The following is a 21,283-nucleotide window of genomic DNA, read 5'->3' as shown; positions in this document are numbered from 1 at the left end:
CTGGTGGCCACCTTAGGCTCTCCATTGGACAGCCCAAGGGAGGTTGATCTGGGGACTGACAGCTGTAAGCGGTAGAGAGGATAGAGAGGAAGTTTAACTGTGATACAGTTGCAGCACAGACCTCAGTTTATCTCAGGAGGCTGCACCCGGGACACCTGCAGCATGGTCAGGGCTTGGCCTTTGCACCCGTATAGGCCAGCCATCAGATGGGAAGGGAGAGGTGGTAACCAGGGCAGCAAGTGCTTCCTCAGCCAAGGGCATTTCTCAGGGAGGGACTTCTGGGGACTCTGAGCAGCTGCCCTTCTGACCAAGGTGAGGTGGGGGCACCATGGCCTCTGCCACAGAGCCGCTGGCTTATTAAGTGAATAGGACAGGAGTGAAGATGGGGATGGCCTTATCACCTTACCAATGCCAGTTTTCCACCCGGAGCGGAGTTTGGAAACGTGGCCCTGGCAGCATTGTGGAGCAAATATGGAGGGAACAATAGCTGTTTGTCCTATAGAGTTGGGGAATGAAGGAACGACACTCAATTTTCCTGAGAATCAGGCACCCAAAACTGGTGAACTCCTTGCCTTCTGGACACACACCTGCCGAGGCCTTTTGGTGTTGGGGAGCAGCAGGCTCAGACATGCTGCCAAGAGCTAGGACTCTACCTACATGATGCTGCCTTTAAGACAGCTTATTTTTTAGAGTGCTGGAGTTTGAGCATTTCTTGTGTTTAGCCACTGTAACTGAATTAGGAGGGGTGAAAACTCGATCCAGTTTGGGCGATGAAAGGTGGGGATCAGGACTGAGGTCATCAGGGCAGCACCCCCATGGCTGCCACCTGGTGGGTTTACCAGGAGAGGCACACACAGACACTGGCCAGGATCTTCCACCTATCACTGTGTTCTGATGCAGCCAGAAGGACCCTGTGTCCTCTGGACCTCAGACCTGCAAACCATGAGTTGCATCAACCTCCATTTTTATAAATTACTCAGTTTCAGTTATTTTTTGTTATTAACAAAAGAACAGATGAACAAAGGGTGAGGGAGGCCACATTCGGAGACGTAGCTCTGCTGCCACGTCTTAGTTTAAATCCATCCCAAGCTCCCAGCATAGAATGTCCACCTGTGGTTTCTAGGTCCACCTGTGGCCTGGGAAGTCACCAAGTTAGTTAGAAACAACACACTTGGCATTTGTTCCTAATTTCCTGACCTGCCAGGGCCAGTGGAAGAGTCTTTCTGATGCTCCTGCCCGTTTCGTCTGGCACAGATTCCTGTCATCCTCCCGGGCAAGCAAACCACCCGCCCCGACCTTTCTAACGTGGAGGGGGAAGCAGGAGACACGGCAGGGGCAGCAGCTCTGGGGCCTGGGTGAGTTCCTATGGCAGCCCATGGTCACTTAGTGCCTGGTGGCAGCCAGTAGAATTTGTAGCAGCAAAAACTGTGTGGACTGAGTCTGTGTCACTGTTGGTCTCCTCCCACTCAGTTTTCAGCTTATCCTGTTGACACCTCCTCCTCTCCCCCTCTGTCCATGGGTTTCTCATCCGAAGCACCCCATCCAGAGCTCTGGGGGCGCTCGGAGCACAGGAGTCACTGGGAGACAGAGGTGTTCGGGTTCAGAGGCCTCCAGGTTGGGCTCAGAAGAGACAACAGGCTCTCCCCACCTTCCCTGTTTACACACATGGTCCCAACTCACAGCAGCTTGACTTAAGATTTTTCAGCTTCATGATGGTGCGAAAATGATATGCATTCAGCAGAAACTGTACGTGGAATTTTGGACTCTGACCTTTTCCTAGGCTAGTGATACGTGGTGTGGGCTCTGGCCACACTGGGGAGAGGCAGCAGTTGCAGCTCCCAGCCAGCCACACGGTCACAATGTCAGTAACTCACAGCTCACAGCAGACTTGCCGGCAATTTTGGATACTGCGTTGTGTGTTTTTGCATCCCAGCAAGTCTACAAAATACCTATCTGTGTATGATGTTCTGCATTTTTTATAAAATAGGCTTCGAGTGGGTGATTTTTCTCGACTACTGGCTAATGTAAGGGTTCTGAATATGTTTATGGTAGACCAGGCTAAGTGATGATGTTTGGTAGGTTGGGTGTATTAAGTGCATTTTCAACTTAACGACATTTTTAGTTTTCGATGGGTTTGTAGGACATGACCACATTGTTAAGTGAGGAGCATCTGTATTCTGTCTGTGGCCAGACTGTGTTTGCTCCTCAGATTAAGCTGATGCTTACGTAACTTTTCCTCCAAAACCAGAACAACCCCCATGCTGTGCAAATTACTTTCATGCCGTGGTCACAATTACAGTCAGCCTCCGCGGGTGTCCTAACTGGGCTAGACACAGCCCAGGAGCATGGGAAACGGTGGCTGGGAAGGAAGCAAATGTCAGAGGCTCATGGGGACCAGGAAATCCTTCCATGTAATAGAAAGCTCTCAGTATGGCTCCTCTCCCACATCCAGAGACTGACTGAGGGCAAGAGGAGGAGCCAGGGGGTTGTCTCCAGGCCTCAGTCCTTTGCCCAGGGTGAGTGCTTTTAAGACTTTTCCAGTTGCTGGGAATGGAGAGGAAAAGTATGTACACGTGGCCCAGGCTTCTGCTGCTTTCTTTGAGTCAAGGCAGCAAGACTGGGAAACACTGGGCTGTTTTCAGTCAACGGAGCGACTGGAGAAAGTGAAGCTTGAAGAAACACTACCCACACCTCTCTATCAGACTTTCACATGAACGACATACATGTATGCATGTCTACAAATACACCCATGTATGCATATGCAACATGCATATGCACACACGTGCACACACACATCTTATATGAAAATATTATTGTGGTAGGAAAACACACATGAGTTCTTGGGAAAGGAGCCAAACAAATGACTCAAGACTGGGGCACACAACCAGCCACCTCTGCAACCCCAGAGTCTCCCTCCATCTTTTCTATTAACTTGTAGCGCTGACCTAAGTGAGTCAATTAACCTTTCTTGGTTCTACTCCCTAACCTTCCGAGTGCAAGAGAACAACAGGGACCCAGCTCAGAGGGGTGCCAGGAGATTAACCTACATCTTCAAAGGACTCCTCATCATTGAGTGCTGTGAAGGCTACCCGCCGCCTTGTTATTAAATGCAGGAGGACTGTGCATGAGATCTCTGCGCCACCCTTTCACAGGCCTCGGGATTCTGCTGAGTGTGGGTGGAGATTCTGGGACGTGCAGGATGGAAATGCCCTGGGCCCCCACACTCTGAGGGCAAGTAAACGTTCTCTGTAGATAGCGCTGGTCGGGTGCAACATGAGGACAGGATTTACTGATGAAATGTCAAAGAACAGGAATGGCATTTGGGTGTGAAACTAAATCAGACTTTCAAGGTGGTGTTGGGGTGGTGGTGAGAGAAGAAGCTAACATTTAGTGAGTGCCAAGCACTGTGGAAACTCCTATCCTGTGTGGCTAGAACTGGCATTTTGGCTTGTTCAAAGGTTGTTGAAGTGAGGAATCATGTAAAACGATATACTCATACCTTAAGCATCGACGTTGACTTAAAACATGAGGCTATTTATTTCTTTGCCAACTTCCTGATTAACAGACAAGACTCCCTCCTTGAAGATGGGTCCCTGACAAGTGTTCCAGATCATTATCTGTGCCTCAACCACATCTATAATCCATCATCTAAGATTTCCAATTTAGGACTAAAGTGGAGGAAAAACCTAAAGGCATGTGTGAGCAATATGAATGGAGCGTCTTCCTTAATTTTTATTATTTCCCCCGACTCTTTTATTGTTGTCTTGTGTGCATATAATCCGATGGTAGTTTAACTACTTGCTTTTTGGAGATGTTCCAAAGCATTCATGTTATTTTTCATAGAAACAATACTCTTTCTTTTTGTACTCATGTTTCACGAGTTTAGGTAGTATTTAATTAAGTTACATAATTATGTAATTACACATGACATGTAATGACAATTAGTGGGACCAGCAATTGGCATAATGGCTGTGTCGCTGGAGGCCCATGTAGTCAACTGCAGTTCAAGTCCCGAACCCAGTGGCTTAAACTCACGCTGGGCACATGTGCATGCATGCCCAAGATCCCGAGAGGAGAACAGAGGAGAAGGGATTGTGGTGTGGTCATCCCCCCTGGGGGGGTGATTTCTCGCTTTCTGTATCTCTGTCTTTCTCTGTCTTTCTTGCGAGCGCACATGCCGTATAGCACAAATCTCTCAAAAAACAAACAAACAATTAGTAAAACAGGTTTAATAACAGAGGCATCTGATTTTGGAACACCCATGCCTCACCAAGTGTGGGCAAGAATGTAGGGAGAACATTCATTGTCTCAGGGAGAAGAGACAGAGATGGTTAAACTGGCAATTTGGTTAAGTAGAAATTGGGTAGGAGTGTTTCTATTAATGTTTTACTTACTATATCTCATTTAACCTTTATGATGACTTTATGAGTTTGCTGTTATCAACTATTTTACAGGTTCAGCATTTAAAGTCCAAAAAGGTTAAGTGCCTTACTCAAAGTCATTGGTTGACGGGATAGTATGGGGCTAATTTGGAATTTCAACCCAATTCTGATTTTGTTCATATTTAGGCTCATTGAAGACTGGCGTTCTTTTCAGGAGTGCTTTCTTCTTCTGCTTTATTGAATAAAATTTTGACAATCACATATAAGAAAAGCCATGTTGCTTTCTTTTTCTAAAATCAAATTAAGTACAGTTTTGAACATCCCCTCGTCAGAGTGGAAAAAAACTCAATCTCAGACAGAGATCGAATTTTGGGACTCTCCAGCCTAAGACTTTCTCCTCCTCCTCCTTCTCTTTCTCCTTCTTCTTAGCTTGCTGTAGGGAACATGTGCTCACCAGAGATAGATATAGAGATAGAGATAGAGAGAGAGAGAGGATATGAGAAAGTAAGAAAGCATCCCTGTCAGGGGGATGATCACACTGCCATCCCTCTTCTCTATTCTCCTCTTGGGATTTTGGACACACAAGCACATCCATCTGGAATGTTTTCAAAGCTGCTGTGTCCAGTACTCAAACCATATAGTTGACCATATGGGATCCAGTCGTCTTAACCACCATGCCACTAACTGGCCTATCCCCAGCCTAAGGCTTTTGGAAAGAATAAAGAAGTTTGTGTATTTACTTGGAAATTTGAGTGAGAGTTTGGTCCATCAACTGTGGTGATTGTTTCTTCTTTTAAATCAGTGGTTCTTTTTTCTGTTTTTGAGAGGGAGTTTTGCTATAGGATGTGTGCACTTGCTGGAGAGACAGAGACAGACAGAGGACAGAAGAAATCACTCCCCAACAGGAATGGCCAGGCCACAATCCCTTCTCCTCTATTCTTTCAAGATCTTGGGCATGCACACACACACATGTGCCTGGTATGAGTTTAAAGCCACCAGATCTGGATCTCAAACCATGGTTGGCTACATGGGAGTCCAGTGATGTAACCATTGTACCATCTACTGGTCCCAAAGGTTTTTAAGGTGTGGTCTCCAGATCAGCAACATCAGCATCACCTGGGAATTTAATGGAAATTCACATTCTCAGGCTTTTTTTTTTTTTAAGAGAGATTTTTGCTATAGGGTGTGTGTGCTTGCTAGAGGCAGAGACAGAGAGACAGTAAGTAAGAAATCACCCTCCAGGGTAGATAGCCACATGGCAGTCCCTTCTCCTCCATTCTTCTCTTGGGATTTTGGGCATGCATGCACATGAGCCTGGCATGAGATTTAAGCTACTGGGTCTGGCACTCGAACTGTGGTCGTCTACATAGGAGTCCAGTGACATCACCATTACTATCACTGGTCCCCTTTGGCCCTCTTCTTGATCTATGGAATTAGAAGCTCTGGGCTCAGAAATATGTGTTTGGCAATCCTTCCAGAGATTCTGGTACCTGTGGATTATTCTGAAGAAATCACCCCCCGGGGGGATGGTCACGCCGCAGTCCCTTCTCCTCCATTCTCCTCTCGAGATCTTGGGCACGCACGTACACGCGCCCGATGTGAGTTTTAAGCCACTGGGTCTGGGACGTGAACTGCAGTTGACTACATGGGAGTCCAGCAACATAGCCATTACACTAACTGCTAGTTCCCAATAAATAATACTTTCTGAGAACTACTGCTCTATATTGACTCATTTATTCCTTCAGCAAATACCTTTTGTCTTCTGTGTGTCAGGGGCAGCTAATAAAATGAGGAATATAGAGAGGGTATCTTTCCTCATAGAGCTTACATTCTGTGATGTATCTGCTTTTCAGCCATTCTCCAAGACCTGATGTGCCAGACAGGCACAGCCAGTAGCCTACCCCACAAACCTCAAAGCTCTTCCTCCACCACCAGTCCAGGAACTGCTTCTATCCACTCATGGAAAGGGGACTGCTAATATGTTAATCCCTACCTTTTAATTGGAGAGTTTAATCCATTTATATTTAATGTGATTATAGCTATCAAAGAATTTACTTTTGTAATTTATCTATTTGTCTTTCTATATGTCACCTGTTTTTGTTTCTTATTTCTTCCACTACTGACTTTAAAATTTAGTTAATTTTGATAGTATATTGTTTTGATTATCTTCTTTTTACAATTTTGTGTATTTTATAGTTATTTTCCTAATAGTTACCTTGGGGATTACACAAGTAAAATTATAAATTTATAAAAACCTTGAATGTACAATGCCAGTTTAGTTTCAGTAGTCTACAAATGCTTTGTTCCCATGACTCTCTGTCCTTCATATGGTAGTCATAGATTACATCTTTATATACTGTATGCCTGTGAAAATAGATTTATAATTACTATTTAGTACATTTGCCTATTAAATCATATAGCTAAAAGAAAGAAGTTAAAAACCATGCCAAAAGTATACTGGCTTTTATGATACTTATGTACTGACCTTCTCCAATGTTCTTTTATTTTTTTCTTGTGGTTTTGTTACTATTTATTTAAGCCTAAAGGACTCCCTGTAGAATTTCTTGTAGGGCAGATCTACTGGTAATGAACTGCCTCAGATTTTGTCTTAATTTCGCTTTCATTTTTGAAAGGTAGCTTTTCTAGCAATAACATATTTGGTTCTTAGATCCAGCAATAACATTTTTTGGTTCTTAGCTTTTTTCTTTTCGGGAGTGTAAGTAGGTCATTCTACTACCTTCTGGTCCCTATGATTTCTGAGGAAAAACTCAGCTGTTCTTATTGAAGATCGCTCATTTACAATGAATTGTTTTCCTCTAGTTTCCCCCCCCAAATTCTCTATCTTTGGATTTCAACAGTTTGACTACAGTGTGTCCCAGTATAAGTCTTTAAGCTCACCCTCTTTGGGTTTTACTGAGATTTTTGAACATGTATAATTACATATTTCTCCAGATTTGGGAATTTTGTGGCCATTATTTCTTTGAATGTATTTTCTACTCACTTCTGGGTTTCTCTATTTTTCCTTTGTAACTCCTATAATTTGTATGTTAAGTCCCTCAGGATCTATTTATTTTCTTCATTCCTTTTATTCTCCCTGCTCCTCAGACAGATTATTTCTATGGTCTTATCTTTAAATTTGCTGATCCTTTCTTCTACCTCTTCAAATCTGCTGTTAAACTCATCTAGTGAAGGTGATCCTCCTCTCCCTACCCACAGTTATTGTACTTTTTAGCTCCAGAATTTTTGTTTGGTTCCTTTTAATAATTTATTTTTACTGATATTCTCATTTTATTCATATATTGTCTTCCTGATTTCCTGTAGTTCTTTGTCCATGATTGTCTTTAACTTATTAAACATATTTAAGACTGTCAATTTAGCATCTTTTACTTATTCCAATATTTGAACTACTTCATGGATGATTTCTGTCAAATTATTTTCTTTTTGGGAATAGAAAGTGCTTTCCTCTTTTCTTTTCTTTTCTTTTCTTTCTTTTCTTTTTTGGAGAGGTTTTGGCTATAGGGCATATGCACTCACCAGAAAGACAGAGAGAGACAGAGAGAAAGCAAGAAATCACCCCCCTAGAGGGGATAGCCACGCCAAAATCCCTTCTCCTCCATTCTCCTCTCGGGATCTTGGGCATGCACGCACATGCACTTGGCGTGAGTTTAAGTCTCCAGGTCCAGGACTTGAACCACGGTCGACTACAAAGGAGTCTAGTAACATAGCCATTACGCCAACTGCTGGTTCCTGCTTTCCTGTTTTCTTGTCTGTTTTGTAACTTTATTTTTTGTGAACTGGATATTTGAGTATTATATTTTGGTAACTTTAGAAAGCTAATTCTCTTGTGCCTTAAATATTAGCAAATCTTATTTGTTGAGGACTGTACTTTTCCAGACTATTTTGTGTATGTTACCTTTGTAACTTTTTCAAACTATTTTACAGGATGTGTATTCCTTGTTGTTTATGGTCCCTGAAGTCTCACTTTTTCTGTGGTGAACCACTGAGATGACGAAGATTTCCTTAAATAGGTCTTCCCTAAAGGGGAATAGACAATAAGTAATATGTCTTTAAATCCCCTGAAGCCACTTCAGCCTGTGGAGATTGAAACGGTGCCTGCCAGATTCTATGCCATCTCCTCAGTAATCAAAAGACGCTATCGACAAGCAGAATATATATCCTAGTATTTAGAGGACAAGGCCCTTATTGCCCACTCTGGCTCCAGAAAGCCACATGGAGGATTTAAGTGACTATCCCCACAGTTGCCTGTTACAGGGCTAAGGTCTGAGAGATAGTAACCACTACCATGCAAAGATCGCAGTTCACTGAAATTTGCCAAATTTTCCAGCCTCTTCGTAAGTTCTCTTCTGAAAGCTTCAAGTATTTGACTAAATGACAAAGTTCTAAGTAGTTACTTCAGACAGTTCCTGCCAGCTCAGCTGTGGTTTAAATGGAGGGGTGGATTCCTAGCCTTTTGTACTCTGCCTTCTTTCCATGACATGACTCCTGGATTGATCCTTTTTTGCTGTCAACTGTTTGTCAGTGTCTTTCCAAGACAGACATAGCTGAAATTTAACCCACTCTGCAGCTTTTTCATGACTAGCCAGCTTAGAATTAGGCTCTCCTTTCTCCAAATCCCCTTTGGAAAACTGTATCAGTGCTTTATTGAAGTCTTCCTTGCTTGGAATTATTTTTGTATACCTGCTTCTTCATTATCAGATTTTCATTAAGTATCTTTATTTTGTATTTTCCTTTTACAATCTCCCCCACCCCAATAGTCGAGCTTTGTGCTTTTTACATAGTAGATTGTCTATAAATGTAAAAAGTCATGAAATTAGTGTTGATTATAGTGTCTGATCTTGAAATTTTTGCCTTTTGTATATCTGACTTTCAAATAGCTTGCTGCTGCTGCTTCTTCTTCTTTTCTGTTCTTTAGGGTTTTTTTTTTTTTTTTTTTTGCCATAGGGCATATGCACTTGCTGGAGAAAGGCAGAAGAGAGAGAAAGTGAGAAATTAACCCTGGGAGGATGGCCACACTGCAGTCAACCCCTTCTCCATCCTCTTCTCAGGATTTTGGGCACACACGCACACACACCCAACAGGTTTCCTAAGCCTTTGTGTCTTGGACTCTAACCTCACAGTTGGCTGTGTGGGATCCAGCTGCCTCAACCACTGTGCCACTGACTGGCCCTGGCCCCTGGTGTAACAATGACTGAGTATCTGTGCTAGATATGACCTAAGTCTTGGAGAAATTATGGTGAATGAAATCCTATACTATATTTATTTGCTAATAGGTAAGAGGGATATTAATCAAATAATTACAAAAATAAACACAAAACAACCACTGTGAAGGGGCAGTTGGCATTTTGGGGATGAACAGGAGGGCAGGGACCTGGAATAGGCTGAGGCTTGTAGGTGGGGTTTTCTGTGGAAGAGATGGGAGAGCTGAAATCTGATGGATGAGTGGGAGGGGTTTTCTGGTAGCAAAGAGAAATTAGAAACTTTGCGTGGAGGGAGGCCTGAGCCACTGACAGGAAGATGATAGAAATTGGGAGCAAGGAGAAGAGAAAGTATAGTCTGCAGGGTGTAGATCACATAGAGGGTTTAGTCTCTATTAGAGTATTACACAAAAATATTTTGTTTATATATATGTGTGTATATATATACACATACTATGTGTGTATATATCATACGTATATGTATAGATATGTTTATCATATACATACATGTATAGGATATATATTATTGTTACCAAACCTTTGTAACTAATAACAAACACCTTATGCTATAGTTTGAAAGTCCCCTCAAAATTCATGTTGAGATGGAGGGGAGTCCGGTTCCGAGACAGCTGGAGGCGGCGGTGGTGGCTGGTACAGATGGTGTCGGCCCACGCTAGGCCCTCCACATTCGCCCGGCTTCGGGCCGCAGCTCTCAGCATAATTTCACAAAGGAGAGCTATCTTGCAACTGTCCTCTCCACTAGAGATGGCCAATATGCTCTGTAACAGAGTCAGATTGGTTTCCTATCTCCCAGGATTTTGCTCTTTGGTTAAAAGGGTCGTCAATCCCAAAGCCTTTTCAACTGCAGGATCTTCAGGTTCTGATGAGTCTCATGTGGCCACTGCACCTCCAGACATATGCTCTCAAACAGTGTGGCCTGATGAAACCATGGGACCATTTGGACCTCAGGATCAGAGATTTCAGCTTCCTGGGAACATAGGTTTTGATTGTCACCTCAATGGGACTGCTTCACAGAAGAAAAGCCAGGTTCATAAAACATTGCCTGATGTTCTAGCAGAACCCTTATCAAGCGAAAGACATGAGTTTGTGATGGCACAATATGTGAATGAATTTCAGGGTAATGATGCTCCTGTTGAACAAGAAATTAGCAGTGCAGAAGCTTATTTTGAAAGCGCCAGAGTAGAGTGTGCAATCCAAACATGTCCAGAATTGCTGCAAAGAGATTTTGAATCACTATTTCCAGAAGTGGCTAATAGCAAACTAGTGATTCTGACTGTAACACAGAAAACTAAGAACAATATGACCATGTGGAGCAAAGAGGTGGAAATTGAAAGAGAAATGCTCTTAGAAAAGTTTATTAGTGGTGCTAAGGAAATCTGCTATGCTCTTCGAGCTGAAGGCTATTGGGCTGACTTTATTGACCCATCATCTGATTGAGCATTTTTTGGAGCATATACAAACAGCACTCTTTTTGAAACAGATGAGCACTATTGGCATTTAGGAGTCTCTGTTGGTGATCTTGACTGCTATAAAGTGATTCGTCATAGTCTTTGGGGTACCCTTGTAGTTGTAGGAAGTATCTTCACTAATGCAACACCAGACAGCCATATTATGAAGAAATTAAGTGGGAACTAGCAGTAATGTCTACTTATTTGCTATACAATTGGGTTGATATATAAACACTGTCAAAGACTTCCATTTTAAAAATATACTTATCTCTCGGTATTTATTGCAACATTGACTAATAAGTTAATGAAAAACTTTAAAATGGGTTTATGGTGTTGTGGATACACTTGTGTAGCCTATGGCACCACTGTTATGAATTTTGTTAGAACATTAGTTACCACGGGACGAGAGCATCCTGGGCCAGTTTCAGCCTAGTCCTATTGTACGTGAAAAGATTATTTATATTAAATGTGTCTTGAAGGGCCTTCCAAAGATCAAGAACTTTAGCACACCCTTTATTGTGCCCAATGAAGCGTTGTAATTAACAGTAAGTGGTCAGGGTAAAGGGGAGCAGTCGGAGGACTTTTCGGGAAATCTTACCACACACTCAAGATGTATGAGGGAGCTATGTAATTCTTTTATAGTAGTATATTGGGGAGTCAGAGGGGGGTCACTTCCCAGCAAGGTTATCACAGTCCCGGAGCGAATAGCAAGCGGCCTTGCCGACATGCTAAGTGACCCAAGCTTGTTCCAAGGTCGGGGGGCATTCAGTAGCGGCCTTGCCAACTTACTGAACTGACCGGAAGCGATGCTCAAAGGTCAAAGGGCTCAGACGGGTCCTGGAGCCCCACCGGGTTGGACTCCTCCAATCAGTGGTGCTAAGGAAATCTGCTATGCTCTTCGAGCTGAAGGCTATTGGGCTGACTTTATTGACCCATCATCTGGTTTAGCATTTTTTGGACCATATACAAACAGCACTCTTTTTGAAACAGATGAATGTGATCACATTTAGGATTCTCTGTTGATGATCTTGGCTGCTGTAAAGTGATTTGTCATAGTCTTTGGGGTACCCATGTGGTTGTAGGAGGTATCTTCACTAATGCAACACCAGACAGCCATATTATGAAGAAATTAAGTGGGAACTAGCAGTAATGTCTACTTATTTGCTATACAATTGGGTTGATATATAAACACTGTCAAAGACTTCCATTTAAAAAATATACTTATCTCTCGGTATTTATTGCAACATTTACGAATTTACAACTTTGGCAAGTGGGAGTTTTGAAATCATAAATGTTCATGTTATCATTGAATACATGTTGAACTCATGCACGTTGTATAGAATGTGGTCATTAACATGTAACCAGGGTATGATCTCTTTCTGTACTTTATCCTCTTTACTGGAAAAACCTGTTCTAATTGTTTTTCTCCAAAAATAAATCACAATTTGGTTAAAAAAAAAAAAACTCATGTTGAAATTAAATTGACATTATTTTTTCAAATTATTTTTTGATAGATATTTGTTATGAGGCATGTGTGCTCACTGGAGAGAAAGAGAGAGAGAGACAGAAAGTAAGAAATCACCCCTCAGGGGAGATGGTCATGCCACATCCCTTCTCCTGCATTCTCCTCTTGGGATTTTGGATATACATGCACATACTCTTGGCATGAATTTCAAGCCTCCAGGTCTGGGATTCAAACCATGGTCAACCACATGGGAGTCCAGTGCCTTAGCTACTACACCACCTACTGGCCCCAAAATTTAATTGACATTGTACAGTGTTGGGAGGTAGGACTTTTTAGAAGTGATAAGGCTATGAGAGGTCTGCCATTAGAAATGGATTAATACCATTATAACAAGACTGGGTTAATTATTATGGGAGTTTGGCCAACTTTCTTGTACTCTCTTATGCATTGTCTCACCATGGGAAGAGACTGCAGAAGACCTTCATCAGATGCAGCCCCTCAATTTTAGACTTCCTAGTCTCCGGAAATATGATCTACATAAACTTGTATTATTTCTAAGTTAACCAACTCTCAGGTAGCCTTTTATAGCAGCAGAAAATGGACTAAGGCACCTTATATACATATAAGTGATGTTCCAGCCTTCAGGGTTTTTTTCACACAGGTAACTGGCAGCAGTTCACAGTCAGAGTTGGCTGGGGTGAGTCTTGGACCATCTTCCTAGCCCTGACCTAGACCTTAAACTACCCATGAGTGAGTCTAACTGCCCATAATTAGTTACCATTTCTGACTCGCATGTACAAATGTGAGTCTCTCTCAGCAAATTTGTTCTTCCTGTAGTTTTCTTCTCTGTTGTTCAGGCACAAGTTCAGTCTTACCTTTGACTCCTCTTTGCCTCATAGTCCATATGCACATCATCACCAGATGTTCATAACTCAACCTTCAAAATATACCTAAGCGCTAATTCTTCCCACCACAGCCATCGCTTCCACACTTCCCTACATTACTACCATCTGTCCTGGATTATGGCAATCACTTTTAACTGCTTTTTTCTGCCTCTGACCCTACCCTGGACAGTTTCTCCTTCTTATTCAAATACTCTGACAGAACAGACTTTTACAAACACAAGTCACTCCTCCATTCTGACTCTTCAGTGACTTGCCATCTTACCTGTTAGCTATTTATATCTCTTCTTTATAAAAACATCTGTTCAGGTAATTTTCCCATTTCTTATTGGGTTGAATATATTGTGGCATATGTAATTTGGATATTAACTGCTTATTAGACATACGATTTACAAATACTTTCTCCCATTCCATAGGTTGCCTTCTCATTTTGTTCTTTGCTTCTTTTTCTGTGTAGAAACACCTATAAGCAACTCATACAACTCAGTAGTAAATAAGCCAAATAGCCCAACTGAAAAATGAGCGAAGAGGGGACAGCAGGTGGTGTGGTGGTTAAGAGCAGTAGATTCTCACATGGCCAACCATTGTTTGAGTCCCAGACCTGGTGATTTGCTTTCTCTCTGGTCAAATTAAAATAAATAAATAAATAAATTTAAAATGAAAATAATTCTTAAAAAAAAAAACGGGCAAAGAACTTCTCAACACCTTCAACATATGACTATCATTACCTATTTTGGGTTTCATATCTTCTTTAAACGATAGAAAGCCCTCAGAACACACTAATTAGGGTGGCTACTATCAAAAAAATAAAAATGAGGAATACTGGTAAAGATGTGGAAGAACTGGAACATTTGTGCACTAGTGGTGAGAATGTAAAATGATGTAGTTGTTGTGGAAGCTAGGGTTTTGGGCAGATATTCATGCGTGTATATCCACAGCAGCATTATTCACAATAGCCTAAAAATGGAAGCAACCCAGTTGTCCGTTTTCAGATAAATGGATAAACAAAATGTGGCAGATACATAAAAAAGAAAGAAAATTTAAACACATGCTCAATCTGGGTGAACCTTAAGGACATTGTGCTAAATGAAATAAGCCAGTTACAAAGGACAAATATTGTATGATTCTACTTACAGATACATAAAGTACTCAAAATCATAGATTAAAAAGTGGAATTGTGGTTGCCCAGGGCTAGGGGTGGGGGAAATAAAGAGTTATTTTATAATGGTTATACAATTTCAGCTTGGGGACCAGCAGGTGGCATAGTGGCTAAGGTGCCGGACTCCCACATGGTCAACCACAGTTTGTATTCTGAACCCAGCGGCTTAAAATTCACACTGGGTGCATGTGTGTGCATGTCTAAAATTCCTGAGAAAAGAATGGAGGAGAAGGTATTGCAGAATGGTCATTCCTCTGGGGAATGATTTATCACTTTCCCTTTTTCTGTATCTCTCTCTTGTGAGCACATGTGCCCTATGGCAAAAACCTAAAAAAACCCAAATTCGTTTTGCCCAGCTATGGTAGTTCACACTGGTTGCTGCTGCTCCACAGACTGAGACCACATGGGACGCCTGGGTTTGATTCCTGGCCCACTCTTAAAAGGCCAGGAAGATTGATGTGTACTATAATCCCAGCTTTGATCCTTTCTTTTTAAAATTATTTTATTTATTTTTATTATTTTTCCCATTTTGATCAGAGAGAGACAAAGAGAGAGAGGGAAAGTGAGAGGCAAGTCACCAGTCCTGGGACTTGAATTGCTGTCAGCCATGTGGAAGTCCAGCGCCTTTAACCACCATACCGCTGGCTACCCCAACTTTGACCCTTTCAAGGCATGTTTTTAAGCTCCAAGAGAATCACAACACAGAGAGATCTTTTAAAACAGAAAAACATCCTCCAAATAAAATAAAATTATTTATTTATTTATTTATTTATTTATTTATTTATTTATTTATTTATTTATTTATTTATTTATTTATTTATTTATTTATTTATTTATTTATTTATTTATTTATTTATTTATTTATTTATTTATTTATTTATTTATTTATTTATTTATTTATTTATTTATTTATTTATTTATTTATTTATTTATTTATTTATTTATTTTGGAGAGGTTTTTACTATAGGGCGTGTGTGCTTGCCCGACAGACAGAGAAAGATAGAGAGAAAGAAAGAGAGAAATCACCCCTGAGGGGATGGCCACAGTAGAAAATATAGTCTGGCAAGATGAAAATAGTCCTGGAGATTATTTGTACAATATTGTGAAGGTACTTACTACTGAACTGCACAGTTAAAAATTGATAAAATGTTAAATCTTATGTGTATTTTATTGTAATACAAACAAACAAAAAAATCCAAGAGGCCAATCACTGTGCTTCCCTGTGCACACAGGATACAAGCACAGCATACTGAAATAGGTAACTTGGAGAAGGAGATTTATAAAAAGTTATTGTGTGTCCTTTAAAAATGTATAGATACCAGCCAGTGGGTGGCATGGTGGTTGAGGGGGCTGGACTGCCACGTGGCCAACCATGGTCAAGTCCTGAACTTGGCAGCTTGCTTACTCACTTTCTGTCTCTCTCTCTCTCTCTGTTCTTCTCTGGTCAAATTTAAATAAATAAATAACGTTAAATAAAATACTTTTTAAAAAAAATGTATAGACAAGGGGCCGGCAGATGGTATGGTAATTAAGGGTGCTGGACTCCCACATGACTTACTGCGGTTCAAGTACTGGACCTGGCATCTTGCTTTCTCACTTCCCCCTCTCTCACTCTGCCCCTCTCCGGTCAAATTAAAAATAAATAAATAAAGTTAAATAAAATAATTCTAAAAAAAGAGAGACAAATTTATAAATAAATAATGTTTTAGTACTGAGCAAATGATTTTGCTAATGAGTAAACATATGTAAAAGAAAGCAGCTAAAAAACCCACTAAATACCTATTTTGTTGCCAGAAGTGAATCAAAATGATAAGATTCTATATTCGGTATTATTTTGGGTTAGTAGCTATTGTAGTATGCGTTACTGTTCTACTACTACTTACTACAGCTCTATTATAAGTTCAGGCAGTCTGAATTGCACACTATCACCGACTACAGAAGGAAACACAGCTCTTACACATTTGGAGTACGATGAGATATCACCATGCAGTGACAGAGCTTGAAGAGGTGAGCCAAAGGTCACACAGAAAGGAAGTCTAACTGAAATTTTAGGGGGAAAGCAAAGGCTTTCTATCAGGAGGTGCCATTGTAGACAGAAATAGCTAGGAGGATAAAGAGCAATTTATACCAAGATGTTTATAGCAACCTGCTTCTAGGAGAGAAAAAAAATTGCAATGTTCAACAATAGGTACATTGTTAAGCACACTACTACATATAAATATAACATAATACATACAATATGGTGACTAGTCGGGACCGATATGTACACTATTTAGATACATGGTCATACTCAATCTGGTTGTTATGCACTCTCAACTCAGCAGGAAGGTAACTTGAAATAGTTTAATGTTTTTCCAATCTGCTATGTCAGATCCGCCCCCTTGCTTTACCTTGGCAACATTTTTGGCAGATCCACAGGTTTCCAGTCACTTTCAGTTATTTAAACTGCACGCTCAGATCTGATTTCAATCTGAGCTTATTCCTCCCACAGCCCAACCAAGCTCAGGGAGGAGGGGAGACATGCCTGCTCTTTCTTAGATGTTTCATTGCAGTGTCTTAGAAGGAAGGTGTGTGTGGGAGGTCTGATTTGAGGATATTCTTTTCTTGAGCCATTTTCAAGGCCTACCTGTGGCGCTGGAGACTGGAAGAGGCAGAGATCTTAGCAGCCTGCCCTGAGGGTGGCCTTTCTTGCCAGGCAGTTGGGCATCATCATGATGTCTGTGTCCCGTCTCCAGTCTCCTCTGGGCTCCTCAAATGTGGGACCACAGGCAGTAGGTTACCTTTTCCCACTCTCCGAGTGCCTCCAGAGCTGCTGAGAATTGTTAAGAGTCCTTCTTGGGACCAGCAGACGGTGTAATGGTTACGTCGCTGGACTCCCACGTAGTCGACTGCAGTTTGAGTCACGGACCCAGCAGCTTAAACTCACACCCAAATCCCAACAGGATGGAGAAATGGAGGAGAAGAGATTGTGACCATGCCCCATTGGGGAATGCTTTCTCCCTATTTCTCTGTCTCTCTCAGATGAGTGCATACACTTTCTGGGAAAAAATCCTTTTAACCTTATAGCCCTACTAACATCCTTCTCATATGTCGTTCAAGTCTCTTACATCTCTGCTGATTTTCTGTCTACTTGTTCTATCAACTACTGAGAGAAGAATATCAGAATCTTCAACTGTGGGGACCAGCAGTTCGCGTAATGGCTATGTTGCTGGACTCCTATGTAGTTGACCACGGTTCAAGTCCTGGACCCAGTGACTTAAACTCACGCCGGGTGCATGTGCGTGCGTGCCCAAGATCCCGAGAGGAGAATGGAGGAGAAGGGATTGCGGCGTGACCATCCCCCCTGGGGGGGTGATTTCTTGCTTTCTGTCTCTCTGTCTCTCTCTGTCTTTCTGCGAGTGCACTCACCCTGTAGCAAAAACCTCTCCAGAAAAAAAAAAAAAAGAAACTAAAAAAAGCATCTTCTACTGTGATTGTGCATTTGTTTCTTCTTTCAGTTTTAATGGTTTTATGTTTTTTGACACTCGGAGCTTTTTAAAAGTGCTTACATATTTAGAATTATTGTTTTCTTGATGAATCAAGCCCTTTGTCAGTATTGAGTGTTCCTCTTTATTCATGGTACTATTGCTTGTTCTGAGATCTATCTTCCCAGTGTAGAGCCACTACCAGCCAGCTGTGGTGGCGGCAGTAACAGTTCTCCGTGACGCTGGAGCCCAGGTGCACAGCACAAGGCTTCCCTGCGCATGCAGGGACAAGCACACGTGCTCCTGACCCTGGCTGGCCAGGGCTGACTGCAGCATGCAGACTGTCGGGGGTGGGGACCAGCTCTTTTACTCTTTCTCTTGTGGAATGAATGAGTAAATAAATAAATGTTAAAAAATAGCCACTCTGGGTCTGGCAGGCTGTATGGTCTGGATTCCCACATGACCGACTGCAGTTTGAAGTCCTGAACCTGGAGGATTGCTTTTTTACTTACTTTCTCTCTCTGGTCAAAGTAAAAAGAATAATAGTGATGGTGAATAACATTTTTAAGGAATAGCCACTCCAGCTTTTTATGAGTAGTGTTTGGTATATAATGTCTTTTCCTGTTCCTTTACTTCTAGCCTACCTGTGCTTTTGCTTTTGTATTTAATGCGAACATCTGGCAAGCTGCACACAGTTGGGTTTGGAGTTTCATATCTGATTTGGCACTGTGTCTTTTGGTAGCAGTGTTTAGATCCTTTACCATCATTGCTGATATGATTGGAATTCAATCTACCATTTGGCTATTTGCTCTTCAGTTATCTCCGTAATTTCTTTGTTGCTATTCTACTTTTCTCTGCATTGTTTGGATCAACTACTTACAGTTTAGGATTTTATTTTAGCTCCACTATTGACTTCTTAGCTACTTCTCTGTTTTCTCTTATTTTCAATTGTTGCTAAGTTTTAAAATATGAATTTTTAACTTATCATAGTTTACTTTCAAATAATATACAGTTTGTGGGGCCAGCAGGTGGCATAGTGGTTAAGAATGCTGGACTCCCACATGGTCAACTGCGGTTTGAGTCCCGGACCTGGTGGCTTGCTTTCTCACTTTTCCTCTCTCTCTCTCTGGTCGAATTTCAAAATAAATAAATAAAAGTTAAATAAAATAATTCTTTTTTAAAAAAAACAAATAATGTACAATTAAAAGTATAATTAAGAAATCTACAACAGTATACTTCCACATCCTCTTTTTATATCATACTATAGTAAATAGTATATTATATCATTCTAGCCAGAGTTTCATGCCTAAAGTCAACATGCATTCACAGATATGTATATATCAGTTGAACTTGCTATTGAAAGTATTTAGATTAATTAAGATATTTTGTGGATCAATAAAATGTGGGAAAATAATAAAACAGGAATGGAAAGCAATTTCAGATACCAGAGACAGTATGGGAGGAGGGTGGGAAGTGGCAGAGGGTGAGAAATAGGGGGAAAAATATATATATATACAAGAGACAAGAAATGGGAAATTATTTGTTGATGATAATATGTGTGATTAAGCCACTATACAGTGTATTCTGGATGGGAAATCACATTTTGTATGCTGTGATAATGTTCAGTGAAAGAATGTAAAATTAATAACTTAATAAAAAAGTATATAATATATAGTATACTATAGTGTAGTAGTATATTAGATGTATCAATATATTAGTATAGAGTATATTATATATTATATATAATACTATATATAGTATATCATTATATATATTATACTGTAACTATATAATTATATATATATGTATGCGTGACCATCCCCCCTGGGGGGTGATTTCTCGCTTTCTGTCTCTATGTCTCTCTCTGTCTGTCTGGTGAGTGCACGCACCCTATAGCGAAAACTTCTCCAAAAAAAAAAAAAAAAAAAAGAATGAATGAACTGTGGGATTATAGTTTTCATCAATTTTGGAGAATTTCAGTCATTTTTTTCCTTCTGTCTTCCTTCTTTCTCCTCTTTTGTGGATTAACATTTATTACTGTTTTTGTCTGTGTTTCTGACCTATAAATTCCACTGTGACATTTTATTTTCAGATGTACTTTTCATTTGCTTCTCTTCTATATCTTCTGTTTCCCTCCTCATTATATTTATGTTTTCCTTTAAATCTTTGAGTGTTTAAAGCACATTTATAATACCTGTTTAATGTTTCTGTCTGATAATTCTTTCTTCTTTATTATTTGGGGGTCTTTTCCTATTTACTGATTTTTTTACTGCCTATGCCGTATTTTTCTGTTTCTTAGAAATCTAGTAATTTTTTATTGATGGACAGCTTTGCAATTTTCTTTCTTTCTTGAGAACTAGATAGTATTTCATTCCTTTGAAGTGTATTGTAGTTCTGACAGACGCTTACATTTTTTGTGGATCAATTTGGCCCTTTCAAAACTTGTTTTTAAGCTCCTAAGGAGTACGTCTAACATTGTCTTCAATCCAAGGCGAACTTAGTACCATTTCTAAGACCCTTCTGGGCCCTATGCTGAATGACCACTGTAATTTGGTGAAGTCTCTCCACTCTGGCTGCTGGGCACTCAAATGATTTCCACTATTGTGTAAGCTCTTGGAATTGTTTGGCTGAAAGCTCTTTGGTAATTGTTCTTTTCTTGGAAGTTGTTGCTTGCCCTGCCATGTGGAGTTTTATCCCAAGCATGTGCAGATTGGTTTTTTCAGTCAAAGACTTGAGGGATCCTTAATCAGATTTCTGGAACTTTTTCTCTGTGTAGACTTCTCCTGTTTGAACTCTGCCCAAATTTCCAGCTGCTTTGGCCTTTCTCAACTTCATTATCTTTTTTTTTTTTTTCTTTTTTGAGAGTTTTTTGCTATAGGGGACATGCACTTGCCAGATAGACAAAGAGAGACGGACAGACAGAAAGCAAGAAATCATCCCCCAGTGGGGAGGCCATGCCACAATCCCTTCTCCTCCTTTCCCCTCTCGGGATCTTGGGCACGCATGCACACGCTGCCCATAAAGTTTGTTTGTTTGTTTGTTTTCTCAACTCTGATATCTGAAATCTCAGTTTGGCGAGACTTCCAGGCTGTGTTTGGATTCCCTTCCCTAGACTGCAGTTCGGAAACTGCTCCTGGGAAGAAAGCCTTGAGCACCACGTGGCCCTGCACGGGTCTCCCTTCTCTCAGGGCTCACGGTTCTGCCCCAGTGTCCACGGACTGGAAGT

At 40.9% G+C, this 21,283-nt stretch overlaps 1 pseudogene; it reads left to right on the top strand.

Annotated features, from left to right (window-relative positions):
• Positions 1–10,221: 10,221 nt before the first annotated feature.
• LOC102490565 (methylmalonic aciduria and homocystinuria type D protein, mitochondrial pseudogene) lies at positions 10,222–11,085 on the top strand (annotated as a pseudogene).
• Positions 11,086–21,283: the final 10,198 nt, after the last annotated feature.

The sequence above is a fragment of the Tupaia chinensis genome, unplaced genomic scaffold, assembly GCF_000334495.1.
Source record: "Tupaia chinensis unplaced genomic scaffold, TupChi_1.0 Scaffold000161_3, whole genome shotgun sequence".
Taxonomy (NCBI): domain Eukaryota; kingdom Metazoa; phylum Chordata; class Mammalia; order Scandentia; family Tupaiidae; genus Tupaia; species Tupaia belangeri.
This window is presented reverse-complemented; position numbering and strand designations above follow the sequence as displayed.